The sequence below is a fragment of the Protopterus annectens genome, chromosome 13.part0 (assembly GCF_019279795.1).
Source record: "Protopterus annectens isolate FY-2018-M chromosome 13.part0, PAN1.0, whole genome shotgun sequence".
Taxonomy (NCBI): domain Eukaryota; kingdom Metazoa; phylum Chordata; order Ceratodontiformes; family Protopteridae; genus Protopterus; species Protopterus annectens.
In genome coordinates this window covers 514445525-514461930 of record NC_056747.1, presented here as the reverse complement: position 1 = coordinate 514461930, position 16406 = coordinate 514445525, and the positions used below count along the sequence as shown (strand labels likewise).

At 42.6% G+C, this 16406-nt stretch overlaps 1 protein-coding gene across 1 annotated transcript in view; it reads right to left on the bottom strand.

The window, feature by feature from the left end:
* MPO (myeloperoxidase) overlaps positions 1-16406 on the bottom strand; it is a 622068-nt gene that overhangs the window by 233203 nt on the left and 372459 nt on the right. The gene's annotated exons all lie outside the window — the stretch shown is intronic.

The following is a 16406-nucleotide window of genomic DNA, read 5'->3' as shown; positions in this document are numbered from 1 at the left end:
CTGATTCTCATGTGTATTTGTTAATACCACATGGGTTACTTCCTCTATTACACTATTTACAATAGGTTTATAAATACCTCTAAGTCTTTTTCCTTTTTCCTCATCCATGATGTTATTAAGGAATGTATTTGGATATGCTCTCCTTAGAAACATCTGTTTTAAATTCCTACATTCATCATAAAAGTCATCTTCCTTTGAAATCATTCATGCCGCCCTCACTAATTGTCCTTTCACTACAGACTTTTTTTGAAAAGTGGGGTGTGCACTTGAAAAGTGTAGTAATGTATTGGAATAGCATGGCTTCCTATAAATTCTTGTTTCATACCTCTTGTGAGTATTATCCTTAATCAGTAATAATAGTTTTGTTATACCTTAGCTAAAATCAGTAGACAGATTGCAGATAAACGCAAAAGACTAATAATTCCAGTTTGTACAAAAACAGTGAAAATATATAAATTGACTGCATAATAAAAATAGAAACACTAACTGTAAAACCACATGCAGCCAAGTAACTCGTTCATACATATATAGCCCTGGTCTTAACAGGCACAGAAAAGAAAAGCAATATAAAAACGGAATGCACAGGTTCAGTTTAAAAACCCACGTGCAGCCCCTAATACAATGTTAGACCTCAAAGGATGAACTAAATGCCAACAGAGAATGCCAGCAGACCATTAACAATATCTATGACAAGGATAATATTCACTTAAGTAAAGCAGCAATAGTTGATGAAACAATAGCATGCAGTACGCAGTAAAACAGTTCCAGTCACAAAATGCCAGCAGAAAATTAACAATATCCATGGATAGTAACTGCGGTGGTGGTGCTGCGGTAGCATTGTCGCCTCACAGTTAGACGTTGCCCGTTCAATTCTCAGTTAGAGCGTCTTCTGTGTGGCGACATGCGTGAATGGGCATTCCTTCATTGAAGGTTGTGAGTTAGGACCGGCAAGCCAGCATGTCAAAATCTACTGCCAATCATTAGCGGACCGTAGTTCCGCTGTGGCGACCCCTGACCGGGAAAAGCTGAAAGAAACAAACAAATCTATGACAAGGATAGTATACACTTAAGTAAATCAGTAGTAGTAGCATGTGAAACAATTACATGCAGTGCACAGAAAACAGAGTTCTAGCCACTATCGCTATAACATAAGATGATAGATAGTTTGATAAATGTGTACACTGTTAAATATATCAGTAAAAAACGTTAAAATAAAGGTTTACATTGCCAAATAAAAAAACAAAAACAAATGAAAGAACATTTCTGTACCAGCATTCAGAAATGGAAGTACAGGAATGAATTCCAGTACTACAATACTGATTGATCTACATCTTCCAATCACACCTCCTAGCACCTTGCACCTGGAGCAGCTACCCCATTCATCCATCCCACCCTAGGTACGGTACTTTCAAAGACTATCCCACCATGCTTTTGTTTACAATAATGCTAAATGGTACAGTTTACTGTCCTACTTAATTTCTGACTTTAATGAAATGTTGGTATCTATAGACACTTCCTAACCTGGACTAAAGAAAACAATACTCTGGACACACACCGTGAGTAGCACTTTGCCCTTAATACTACTTTTGCTCTGACAGTACTACTATGACAAGTACTTGCCATGCTACCATGTGGAAGCGTTACAGAAAATAGTCACTTCCAATGCAATCATGTAAAAGTACTACAGAACATAGGCTCTCCCTATGTTAACATGTGATATTACTGAATATGACCACCACATGTGTTACCCTATGACAGTGGCATAGAACATAGGTAGTTTCTGTTCATACATGTGACAGCAATATAGACCATAGGCAGTATTAATACTACCATGTGACAGCACAAGCTGTCCCTCCTATTACCATGTAATATTTTTACAGGATATGTGAACTAATTTTTACTCTGTGACAGCAGTAACTACAGAATGCAAGCATTCCCTGAGCTACTATGTGAGAGCACTGTAACAGGTAGGCAGATCTGAAGTAGTTAACTTCATTTGTGCATCAACCTATGAGTTATCGGATCCACATCAGATCTGAGCTGGCAGTTTCCAACAGCTAAGATCCGAGCTCCAAGCTTCTCCCCCTCACCCATCTCGAGCTTCCAGATCTTTAAGATTTTTTCTGTGAGAAAATCTTTTCTTTTTCGATTATAGTTAAAGTTTTTGAGTGAGTTTTGTGTGTGCATTACCTTTCCTTTAGTTTTAGAGTAATTGTTAGCCTTTCCTCCCCCGTTTCTCATGAGAGCATTAGGGTGTGTGTGTGGTTTTTGGGGCCTAGTGTGTGCGTTTTTAGGTTATTATGTCTGAGGCCGCCAAAACTTTTTTCTCCAAGTGTACCTAGTGTGGCCATAAGCTTTCCCCGGCTGATGGCCACACTCGGTGCGTTATATGCCTTGGGGTTGAACACCTGTCTTCTGGCTGCTCTATTTGTGCAGCATTCAACCCCAGGGCTATCAGGGACCGGAGGTTGAAGCTGATTCTGGCAGGACTTCTGCCCCCGGACTCAGCTCCATCCTCCGGTCCCTCCGTGGCTCCTGCCGTGGCTGCGGCAGTGCCTATGGATACTTCCCTTCCCCTGGCCGGGACTCAACCTCCCACCTTGGGCCAGGAGGATAGGGAAGCCAGGAGGGAGAAGCGCCGAGATAAACACCACAAGTGGCGGGCCGAAGCCTCTCCTTTGGCCCCGCCAGCCAAGCGAGTTTCTCCCCCCGGGACGTCCGGGTCTTTTCCTTCCTGGCTCCGTTCTCCCAGCTTTTCACCGGGGCCAGAGGAGGATGAGGCCCAGTCTCCCTCGAGGTCATCAAGGCAGCACTCCCGTCCCACCTTGGTGGCCTCTTCTAGGTCCACGAGAAGCCTAAAAGATGCAGACTTGGACCGGATGATGAGAAGGTTCCTCCAGGCCCAGCTGCAGATGGGAGTGCTCCTGCCTCCCCCCCCTCTGGGGGGGACCTCAACCCCTTTTTTCACCCCAATTGCTCCTTTCCCGACCCGCTTTCCGGGTTCGGGGTCTACGGAGCTGAGTAGCATCGGAGCCGGGGGAATGTCGGCGCCGATGGAGTCGGGTACTTCGGCGCCGACAGCTCCCTCGAGCCTGTCGGGTCCCTTTTCTTCGGATCCAGGCTCTCGGAGTCGAGAGTTGAGCTTCGGGTCCAAGGCAGTCAGTATGCCTTCGGCTCCGGCTAGGTCGGAGCGTACTGGCCCTTCGGATCCGATCACATCGGCTCTGGCCCCGATCTGCTCGTCGGATCCGAGGGAGGGTCTGCTCTCAGATCCTAGGGAGAGCGGCTCTCCTTCGGCATTCGACGTGGTGGAGAGGGTTCTGTCAAGGGATTCCAGGCCTCCGGCTTTAGCTACCACTCCACCCTGCACTCCCTCGCAAACGGGTCTGACTTCCATCACCCGGCCCCAGGGACAGCCTGCTCAGACGTCCCAGATCGTTCACTTGTTAGAACAGGATGTGGTTGGTGAGGCCTCCTTGGACAGGCCCCCCCAAGGACGTTCCTCACAAACGCAAGTGCAAAAGGAGTCACTTGGACTCCCCTGAGTCTTTGACAGAGGACACGGACTTGGAGGAAGGGGAAGGTTCCCCAAGATCACCCCCCCGAAGACGTCTCATTTGGAGACATCATGGAGATGCTCAGGATCAGAGGGGGGTGGTCTGCCCCAAAGCCTACCTTGGACGAGTCTGTGTTCCTGAAGGCATTTGAAGCAGGCCCGTATACCTCTTGGGTGTCCCCTCCAGCCAATCCCCTGGTAGATCTGATCACTACCAGGGCATGGAAGGAGCCGGACACTGTGGAGCCCGTCCCTAAGAGGCCAGACAGAATTCTTAGCCCCACTCGGACAGGTCACATTGGAGTAAGGGAACCCCTGTAGATGCCATGTTGGTGGTGGCAGCCACCAAAAGGGAACTGGTCCAGGAGAGTCCCTCGGTCCATCCCCCGGACAAGGAGTCTCAGGTGATGGACCATTTGGGGAAGTGGATGTTTGCTTCAGCCACCTTCTCCATAAGGTTGCTGAACTACATGGCACACGTCATATGGCTCCAGTGGGATCGTATTAAAGAATTTGCTGGGTCGCCCCCAGAGTCCATGTCGGCAGAGGACAAACAGGTGTACTCTACCTGAATGGCCACTCTCAGGTCTATTTCCAATACCTCCATGCGGCTACTGTCCCATGCTACGGAAGGAGCCGCTAGAGCTAGTGGAGCGGGCATCATCCTAAGGCGACAGGCGTGGCTCCGCCACTGTGATTTCGCAGAACCCTTCAAGGTGTCATTTGCTAATGCCCCGTTTGATGGTTCTGCCCTCTTTGGCAAGACCGTACGCGACACCTTGATCCAGAGCTAGAAGGACAGGAAGACACTGTCTGCCGTCGGAGTCCGCTTCTCTGCTCCCCAGAGGTCCTTCTCAAAGAACCAAAAGGGACAGAAGAAGATGTGGTCCCGAAAGTCTCAACAATCCTGTTTCGCTCTGTTAAACCCGTCCTTCAGAGGCAGAGGAGGACAGGGTGGATGCCGCCCTAGAGGCAGAGGGGGCCCAAAGAACTTTGGGTCCAGAGAACCTTTTTCTGATCAGCCCACACAGCAACCCTGAGGGGTTACCCGACTGCTCCACTCTGGAGGCAGTAGGGGGGTGTTTCTCGAAGCACCTAACAGCTTGGGAGTCCATCACAACAGACCGCTGGGTGCTTCGATTTATATTCAGAGGCTACGAGATTCCGTTTCTCCATCCCCCTCTCAGACCCAGATACATCCCCGATGTCCCACCCAATCAGAGGGAGGCCGCAGCTGCAGAAATTCATCAGCTGCTAGAAAAAGGAGCGATCCAGCACATCCCCCCAGACCAGTACAGATCAGGCTTTTACTCCAGGTTCTTCTTGGTGCCAAAAAAGATGGGGGACTTAAGACCAATCCTCGACCTATCCCTCTTGAACCTGGCAATAGCCAAAGAAAAGTTCCGGATGGTCACTCTTCAATCCATTCTCCCCCTCTTGCAGGAGATCGACTGGATGTGCTCCATAGACCTCAAGGATGCATACTACCACATCTTGATGGACAGACAATCCAGGAGGTTTCTCTACTTCAGGCTAGGAGCCAGCCATTACCAATTCAGGGTCCTCCCCTTTGGTCTCACCACGGCCCCCCGGGTGTTCACCAAAGTGTTAACGGTGGTAGCAGCCCACCTGAGACTCCAGGGAATTCAGGTCTTACCATACCTGGATGACTGGCTCCTGACTGGCCCCACAAGGCATCTACTCTGCACAGCCAGGAATTTCTTTCTTCGACTAGCTCCCCGGCTGGGGATCACGATCCATGCTGGAAAATCATCCCTGCTCCCGACTCAGATCATAGATTTTATCGGAGCCAGGTTGGACACAAACCAGCTCTTAGCCTTCTTAACTCTGGACCGGATGTGATCGCTAAGACTCCATGTGCAGGCCATTCTTCATTGCCCAGTCCCTCTGGCGGAATTGGTCCTGAGGGCCCTAGGCTCGATGGAGGCTACCATCAATCTCCTTCCCATGGCGCGCCTAAATATGAGGATTCTGCATTGGACCCTCCAAGTCCAATGGTCCTTCCTGCGTTATCCCCTGAGCCATCCTATCCCTCTCAGCAGGGTTTGCAGGAGAGCCGTCTTATGGTGGCTCCAGTCTCCGGACCTCCAAAAGGGGCGCCCCTTCTCTATGTCCCCTCCCCTAGCCACGGTGACCACGGATGCCTCTCGCCTTGGGTGGGGGGGCATTGTTTGGGCAGGACCGTCCAAGGCACGTGGAACCAGATGGAGACCTCACTGCATATCAATGTCCTAGAGGTGAGGGCGGTGCTGTTAGTGTTGCAAGCACTTCAGAGCCTTCTTCCCATTGGGACTATTGTGATCCAAACGGACAATATGTCAGTCGTTTGGTATATCAACAAACAAGGGGGAACCAGGTCCTATCCACTTTGTCGAGAGGCCATGAGAGTTTGGGAATGGGCGATTTCCACCAACTGCTTTCTCATAGCGATGCACATTCCGGGCTGGTCCAACATCCTAGTGGACAAATTGAGTCGCACCATCCTCTCGCCGTACGAGTGGTCTCTGAATCCCAAAGTAGCGAAGCAGATCTTCTCCAAATGGGGTCAACCTTGTTGCGATCTTTTCACCTCTCCTTCAAACACGAAGTGCAACACCTACTTCGCTCTAATTCCCCCACCCAGGGAATCACCAAGAGATGCTCTGGTGCATGATTGGCCACCCAGTCTACTTTATGCTTAGCCGCCTTTTCACCTGATGCTGACGTTTATGCAGAAAGCCAGATGGTTGGGGAGCACAATAATCCTCATTGCCCCATTCTGGCCTCGTCAGGCATGGTTCCCATATCTATGGTCTCATCTAGTGAATCCTCCCTGGACTCTAGATCCTGTCCCGGATCTGATATCTCACCCTTTGGGCCTGCCAGCCCCGAACCTGGACAACCTCAAGCTCGCGGCTTGGATGATCCAGTTCCACTGTTAGCTAGGGCTATCAGTATCTCTTCCCTGGTCAAAGCGATCCTAGTAGCTGCTCACAAGCCGTCTACTAGGAAAGTTTATCATAGCAAATGGAAATGCTTTTCTATTTGGGCAGAACATCAGAAACTAGATCCTTTTAGAGCGCCGTTACCAGCTGTGCTGGATTTTCTGTCAGGATTATTTGATCAGGGTGCTAGCTCTTCCACAGTCAAAGTCAAATTGGCGGCAATTGCTCATTCCCATGTTGGATGTGATCTTGGCCCTTTGATTTCATCCAGATTGTGTAGGGCCTTCTTAAAAGGCACCTTCTTACTAAGACCTCCGGTGAAGGATGTAATTCCTCCTTGGGACATATCGCTGGTACTCCAGGCTTTAACAGCTTCTCCCTTTGAGCCTGCTGCTTCGGTAGATCTCAAATTCTTATCCTGGAAAATGGCTTTTCTGGTTGCTATTACTTCGGCGAAAAGGGTTTCAGAACTTCTAGCCCTTTGTGCCAAGCCACCGTACTTGACTTTCCACAAGGATCGGGTATTCCTCAGGACCAATCCCTCTTTTCTGCCCAAAATTGCTTCTGAATCTAACATCAACCAGTCTATTAATTTGCCAGTCTTTTTTCCCAATTACCAAAATAAAGGCGAATACAAGTTACACTCTTTGGATGTACACAGACAGTTAAGATTCTATTTGCACAGGACAGCCGGTCATAGGCAGTCAGACGAGCTGTTTGTGTCCTTTGCTAAATCCAGTTTGGGGAAATCTGTTTCTAAAGTCACACTGTCCAGGTGGATTTTCCAGTGTATTCTCCTGGCTTATGAGAGTTCTGGCCGGCCTGCTCCTCATGGAGTCCATGCCCATTCTACTCAGTCTGTTTCTACCTCTGCAGCTTTCTGAGCTAGAGTTTCATTGCATGACATTTGCTCTGCTGCCACGTGGGATTCTTCTCATACATTTATAAACCACTATAAGTTGGATCTGGTTTCCTGAGGGAGAGCATCCTTTGGCTCCGCAGTGCTCCGGAACATCCTTCCATAAGGGCCTCCCAAGATTCAGGTAGCTGGGGACTCTGTCTCATAGGTTGATGCACAAATGAAGTTAACTACTTCAGATTAAGAAGTTATGTACTCACCATAACATTCCATCTGAATAGGTAAACTTCATTTGTCAGCAACCGTCCCTCCCTCCGTCCCCCTGTCCTCTTCTGATGTTCATAGATATTCCTGCTTCATGGTGGATTGTATCCAGTTTACACTAGGCAGGTTGTGATTGCAGGTCTTGCTTTTAGGCAAACTCGATTTGAGGTCAGGAAGGGATGGCAGGGAGTTATGGGGAAGGGGGAGGAGCTTGGAGCTTGGATCTTAGCTGTTGGAAACTGCTGGCTCGGATCCGATGTGGATCCGATAACCCATAGGTTGCTGACAAATGAAGTTTACCTACTCAGATGGAACGTTATGGTGAGTACATAACTTCTTATTTTTGTATATCAGAGAGAGCAGAATTAGAGGCTAAACATATTCCTAATGTATTACACTACAACAGTGCTGCACATCATAGACATTCCCCATGCTACAGTGAAACAGCACTACAGTACATATATACTCCTGTGCTACTGTTTAACAGCCCTACAAAACATAAGCACAAACTGTGCTATTATGCATCAGGTTAGCATACAAAACATAAGCACAAGCTGTGCTATTATGCATCAGGTTAGCATATCACGTGTGACTGCATTCTGTGTTTAGCAGCAGTACAGTTGCTCTTAACAGCATCTGACGTATTCAGATTCACCTACCAGTAATATCTCACATTTTTCCTGTCATTCCAAGTGATTCTACTCAAAAAACACATACTGTTTTAGCCAAAACACAGAAAAAATAAACTGAAAAGGTACAAATCGTGAAAGAACAAAAAGTCTAAATGCCAGAATCATACTAATTCCTAAAAACTACACTTGGTATATATATATATATATATATATATATATATATATATATGTATATATATATATATATATATATATATATATATATATATATATATATATATATATATATACGTATATATATATATATATATATATATATATATATATATATATATGTATATATATATATATATATATATATATATATATATATATATAGACTCACACAGATTCTCATATGTGTGTCTGTGTATATATACATAAAATCAGTCTTAATTTTGATGTTTTCCACCAACTTCCTTTGAAACCCTCAGTCATACACGTGAGAATGCCTGACTTATTGTCCTTTAGACAATACAAAATGGAAAAACATAACCCTGTGCCCTTTGTCATTTTCCTTCTGAAATCTCAAACTTCATATATGTCTTTCCATTTTACTCAACTTCGCACTTTTTGTTTCAGGTCTAAGCATAATAACTTGTTCTATAATTACTTACATATACTTCTAATAGTAAACAACTTACAGTATAATACTGGGATAATTTTCTGTCTCTTCAAGGGTCCACCAAAGGAACACTGTTTTTTATCTTTATTAATGATATCAGGTTGCTGTCACACAGATACATTACCTAATTATCCAGCCTGCCAGTCTATATCACGGCCCTGCTTCTGTCAGATATGTAGTCAGCTGCACATATCAGAATAACCAACAGGAAAAAGGCTTTTTCATAATATATGCCACTCATTACAAAGAAATCCATACGTCAAATGCACTTCCCTATGAGTTTGAATTTGAAGCTAATAGTGCACACCTGGCTTAAGCCATCTGTTACTTTAATCTTTCACATTCATAAACCAGTCTATTAAAAACAGCATGCGCATTTTTCCAGTATTACCCAGATGGGACAGTCCAAGCTTCTCTTTTTATTAATTTAAAGTAATCCTTAAACTGAGTAGCACAGTGGTATAGTGAATAGCATTGTCACTTACAGCAAGAAACTCTCAGGTTTGGTTCTCAGCTGGGTGACTTCAGTGCAGACTGCTTTTTCACTGCGTGTTCACTTGGGTTTTCTCCAGGCACTTCTGTTTCCTCCTACATCCCAAAGACAAGCAGTAGGAAGAATATTGAGGACTGCATGCATGTGTTTGCATATGTGTGTGAGAGAGAGAGAGAGAGATACAGAGGAAAAGCATGGAAATCTAATTCTGTTACTCAGCTTGCCTAGTAAACTCTGTAGATAGCCTTAACTATGCTTGGGGTTGCTGTAAGAGTCAGTCATGTCAGACTTGACAGCATTTGTATTTGGAATCCCAAAAGTAGCTAGGTTCCATTTCGTCTCTAAATAACCTGCTTTATCTTCTGTAATATTTATCACTATATTAATTTTTATTTTATTTATTGCATTTGTTTACCGCGAAGGTCCACTGGGCCAAAATGAGCCATTTTCAATGCAGGCCCGGGGAGTAAAGCTCCACAATAAAATAAACAAAAACATAATATGAAAACATCAGCAATAAAATGACCAATAACATAATGAAGGCATAGCACAGTAAATATTTAATGTTTTCAACACTGTAATATTACATTTTGATCCAATTTTTGAAGATTACAATAATGCTCACTTACACTTAGCTAAAGCTTGATTATATTATTTTAGTAATAATTAAAACCATTTAGATTCTATCGTTCGTGCATTCCAAACAATGCATCCCCTCTTTTACTCCTAAAATAGTGATTCAAATTGTATTAATTGACATGATAATTATACATAAACTCTAAATGTTGTAAATTACATTACTAATGAAGTTTTGTAATTTATTAAAACAAAATTATTTACATTACTGCTTACTTGCAGTTCAGCAATTCCCCATAATTTTCTTTGGATGCTGGTACAAAACAATATTCAGTTATCTTAAAATAATGATACACACCTTCATAATATTTCCTAGTCATAAATGGCAGTGAAGTTACCTTCTTATATATCAGAATATTTAACATTTCCTAGAATACCAGCAGATAAATATAACTGGCATATAATTGAGTGAGTTACAATAGGGCTTCTCAAACATTTTAGACAGCGGGCCACAGATCGAGTTAGGCAAAGTTTGGGTGATGACATTAATCTTATCTAGAGTGTATCTGCTGTCTGGAGCTACCTCAGAGTCAAAGTTCTGTGCAACCTCATAGCCAGTGAGCAAGGCAAAACACAGATCTTTGAATTAATTATATGAACCTTGGGCAAAGAGCTACATTAAGTAGGCAGGCACTACACCTGATGCTACAGAATGATTTCAGCAGGAAATCTTTTTCTACAGCATTATTTCCACAGCTATATCAAACAAAGCTCCTCATTAGTACTCTCCAAGAAAACACTTGATGATTGGATGGGAAATAGGAAACTCACCCCAGGGATCACTTCTGTGGCTCTGCTTGACAGGGGCACAGGAAAATAATTTCATTGGGTGGCGAAAGCCAGGGTACTTTTTGGCTAGGCTTATATAGGCCCTAGGGCCATTAGCCTAGTACCTACCTATGAACCTATGAACTGTGCAAATCCAGTTGAAATATGTTGATTGAAGCATACAATTATTTCATATATTACTAAAATTAATCCAAAATATCACCCTCATAGCCAATTTTAAGTATATAGAAGACAACATAAGAAAATCAGCACCAGGCACAGTCCAAATTACCACCAGATGCTCACATTTTTAATTCCATTAAGTAAAGATATCGGCTATTATTTTTCTTAAACAAATGCTGTACATTTCTACTAGTAGTTGAGATGGCAATGCAAAGTTCTGCCGGGCATGCACATCTGAGGAGAGATCTTGATAGCAAAGAACACCACACAGAAGCTGTAAATATACTTTAGAGGCTAGTTTTGAAGCACCAAGTAGAAAGAGGATAATAAGTCTATCATCTTAGCTTCTGTGACCATAATGTGAAGAAATGGAGTAATTTAGCAGGAAACAATGCTGAGAGTAAGGACTATGACGTAAGTTCTGTTTAAAGGTAGAATAAAGTAACGTAGATCTCCTTCTGAATGAGTGGCATTTAACTAAAGCAAGAGAAAGGTAATGGTTTTCATAACTGCTGGAGGGGGAGGTAAGGATTTATTTAAAGCTTATCAGTTGTAGTAGGGAATACACTGTTACTAGAACACAGACATACTCATATTTTGAGAAGACAGTGTTCATACTACTGGCAGATGAAGCCTCTGGAGAAATAACCTACTGATTTTGTAAACTATCAATGGGGACCTTACACTGTGGGACATATAAGTCTACAATGGCGGAATTCAGTTAAGGGTCAAATTGAAGAGCAGGTATTTGAAATGTAGAATATCCATACATGAAAGATTAGAGGCAGTATTAGTGGCTTAACAGGTTGCATACTTGCCTTGGCTACTGGAAGATCTGAAGGCTATAGGTGTTCCCACTCCAGGTGATTGGATTAGTTTTTAAATAATTGACACGTCAGTGAAATATGATGGAAGTGCTACACTCCTGTGTGCCATCCTTAGATAAGACATTAAACTAAGGCTCCATCTGCTCAGGTGGATGTAAAAGATCCAGCGGCACCTATTGAAAAAAGTAGGGAGGTTAACCAATGTCCTGGCCAAATTTCCCCTAGTAGTATAAATGCCACCTCCGGTCTCCTCTGAAAAGAGGCCACCAACCTAGTGGGACTTTCCTGGTCAACAAAGGATAGATAAATAAACAGAAGGACTGTATGGGTGTGGGGTGAATACAGAAGCTGTTGGGAAGCAGCAAGACTTAAAATTTATTAAAATCAGACTGGAAACTTTTTTCAGCTTGAACTGATAAGCACGATAGTAGAGCAAAAGCAAATCATCCATATAAATATAAAAGGAATATTACTAATACAGAACAGGAATAAGAGTGGACTCAACATAGATCCTTGTGACTCCACAGAGTAAAGATAGACAAATCCATGCAAAAGACAGAAAACAAGTTCCTTGAAAAAATGTGTCAGCTTGCAAAAACATAATCAACGCAGATTTCAGAGAGACATTTTTTCAGTGGCAGAAAATCCCCAGTATCCCCTCATGCATGTGGCTTTACCTCCTGTATCTAAAAACTAGTCACTGTACCGCAGGGCAAGGGCAAACTCAAATCACAGTGACCTCAACCACAGAAAGTGTGTTTTGGCCAACTGTAAATCTTCAACCAGTTGACCATCATTGTTCTAAATAAAACAAAGACAGATAGAATTTGATAACCAGCTTTCTATTTAACCTGAAAAGTTCTGCTGGTCATACTCTCATACTCTTAGTGACTCAACAAAGCCTCCCTGATATATAAAACAGCAGTAAGAGCAGTCATCATTTCCAAAAAAATTATCTTCCAAGGTCACATCAGTCCCATGAAACTACAGGCTGCAACTGTACAGTTAAAACACATAAGCTAGTCATTCTTACCAAGGCACATAGCACTGTCAAGCTGCAATTTTAACTGTTTCAGAATTCATTTCTTATAACTGTCTAAAGTAAGGTGGAAAAAATGAAAGGGAGAGACAGAGCTATCAGATTGCACCTGATTTTTATTGAGGTGCATCTCCCAAACAAATCAGTTTTTTCCTTATTTTAAAATCTTCTTGGGGAACACACAATGGGTGGCGCAGTGGTGCAGTGGTTAATGCTGTCGCCTCACAGCAAGAGGTTCTCTGGTTCGATTCTCGGCTGGGGTGCCTTCTGTGCAGAGTTTGCATGTTCTCCCTGCGTTCGCGTGGGTTTCCTCAAGGTACTCCGGTTTCCTCCCACATTCTAAAGACATGCTTCTGGAGCATTTCTCCCCGGGCCTCTGCTGAAAACAGGATCTGTGGAACCTAGTCAGATTTTCACGGTCAACAAATGTTAAATAAAAATAAATAAATAAATAAAAATAAATGTGGTCTATTTGCTGTAGAAGACAATGTCCAGACTCCAGAGTAATGTTCCCTTTAATCTTAGCCTTAGGCCTGTGAAAGGATTACTCCTTACTACGGATTCTGAACTATTTTATGCATACTTAAAGTCCTGTTTATTCACAAATACTGTTCAAGGTCAAGAAAGAAATAACAAGAGTTATTGTATAGCTCCAAAATGCTTAATGCAAGCATGGGTCATGCTACAATTGTAGCTGACATCATGCTCTGTTTTCCTGCTTCTCTTTTACAAAAGCTGTTTTCTTTTCAATCAAGGGTTATTTTTGTCTTCAGGATAATCAGCCTTCATGCATCGAGGATGTGTTTGATTACAGACAGTTTATGATTTTTATCAGAAGCTGTTCTAATCTTATGGAATTCATCTGGAAAGTTATATCTGGCTAAGTAGAGAATATCTGTTATTGGAAAACCAAGTTGCCTCTTTTCATAGTTCTGAAACTAATACATTATTGTATCAACTTTTAAAAAATTATTGCATTTTTCTATCAAAATATATTTTACATGATATCTGCTCTTCAACAAGCCTCCATAGATCCTACTGATAACATTTCTCAGAAAACAGCCTACATTTTAGATCATTCGGCACACATCCTCTTCTTTCTGTTACTTACCATTAATAAACAGCTGACATTAATGACATTTGAATCCTTTTCTTCTGTGGAGTTAAGGGTTCTTTCATTAAATACATTATTGACAATGATCTCTGTTAGAAGATTTCTGAACTACATGTAGCCAACTCTGTAAGCATTTCAGTATAACAGGGTATTTCTAAAAATTAATCCATCACTAATGCCTAGAATAATTTTGTTAATCGCATTCTGTTCCTATAGCTGCCAGGCTTCTTCCAACAGTAGTTAAAAAATGTATAGCTTAACTTGGATGTACAAAAAACAACTCAGATTATGTGCGGATGCAACTATATATAGAGGACTACAAGTTAAATGTCCATTCTTTAAGCAGGGCAGTCTTTGGTAAGTCAATGCTGCAGGCAATCCTGACTTAGTGGCCCATTGCCCTGCAATATTCTTACAAAGCTGTATGGGAAGCTGCACAGTTGTTTTAATACTGCTGTATTTTAGTCCACTCTGAATTGAGCTTGGCCCAGCAATATTAACCTGTTTGGAAAAGCATAAATGAATAAGTAAATTATATAATATGTTTTTTTAGATTTATACTGCATAACCTTCTCCTCCACAAAAAAGCCTACATTCCATAATAAGTCAAAGTTTCTGATAAAATGGAGCATGACAAGCTTTTCCAAGATGGCACCACACTTAATTTCAGCTCTGCCAGTGTGAAAAAAGAAACTGATAGAAAGGTTCAGTTACTGGCTAGTAAGTACACTGCTTAGATGCCAACAAAAAGAAACTTTAGAGAGCCTGAAAGAAAATCAACTAGAACAGGTGAAGAGTTAAACAGGCAGAGTTAAGCGAATCTTAAGTGAAAGACTTGCTCTGGTAGAGTTTTTAGTTGAATATAGAACAGAAGTTCCTTTTGAAAAAATAATAAGTAGTAAGGCATATAAAATATTGCTAGATAACTATAGAAATCAGTCAGAGGAGGTTAGAAAAGATTGCGAAGAGAGATTACTTAAGAAATTCACAAGGAAACAATGGGAAGACATATGTATGGTTCCTAAGTGTACAACAAAGTCTAGACGGTTTAGGATTTTTGCTTGGAAGTGTTTGCAAATGTATTTTTATACCTCAAACACATGCAAAATCATTTTCTTCCAGGTAGATGGCAAATACTGGAGGTGCAATGGGGAAGAAACATATAACTGTTTAAAAGGTCTCACACTACCTCCTTACTAACAACCTCCTTTCCAGTACTCAGCATGGTTTCCGACCAAACCATAGCACCACCACTGCCTTACTCTCCTTTACAAACACTATCCTTCAGCATAAAAACAATGGCTATCTCTCCTCTGCTACTTTCCTAGACCTATCTAAAGCATTTGACATGGTCCCACACAAACAACTTATCTCTGTCCTTAATAACCTAACCTTCTCACAATCAGTCACCAACTGGTTTCAGAGTTACCTGTCTGACCGCCAACAATCCGTTGTATGGCAGAATGACATATCTCCCAAACTACCTGTCTTCATAGGGGTTCCCCAAGGATCCATCCTTGGACCCCTACTTTTCTCTGTTTACACCAATAATCTAGCCTCTGCCACCAAACATGGCACACTCATCCAATACGCAGATGACTCTACCATCATCTGCTCAGCCCAGTCCCTACCCAAACTGCAAAAAGTCACACAGGAAGCCTTTTCCTCTGTTGAAACATGGTTATCCGATGCCCAATTAATACTCAACCCAAACAAAACTAAACTACTCATCTTCCAACCCACCAAACATACTCAAAACAACTCTCACTTTAACATCACAGCAAAAGACAACACCACTATATACCCAACTGAACACACCAAATTGCTAGGAGTGGAAATAGACAATAAACTAAAATTTGACATTCACATATCCACGACCATAAAAAAAGTCCACAAAAAAATAGGAGCATTATACAGAAATAAACAATTTCTCACCAAAGCAGCAAAGATTTCAATAGCAAATTCCCACCTTATCTCCACCCTACTTTATGCCTCTCCAGTATATACCAACCTAAGGCAATGTGATCTAAACAAGCTAGAGACCTGCTACAACAAAATCGCAAAATTCACCACAGGGGCATCCTACCGTAGTCACCACTGTCTCTCACTTGCTGAACTGGGCTGGCTTGAACTCCCTCACCTCCTTCAATGGTATCAACTCTCACTCGCCCACAAACTAGTAAACCATCCATTAAATGTCCCATCCCTCCAGAATCTCCTCCAACCCTATCGCACCACCAGACCACTAAGATCCAGCAACAAAAATCACTTGCAGATCACTAAAGCCAATAACTCTGCTGGTGAAGCACTATTCTCTTGCGCCATAGCCAAATTATGGAACTCACTCCCACCCACAATTACCTCCGTACCATCATGCACCAACTTCAAAACTTTATTAAAAGCGCACCTAAAACATGCTGGCTATG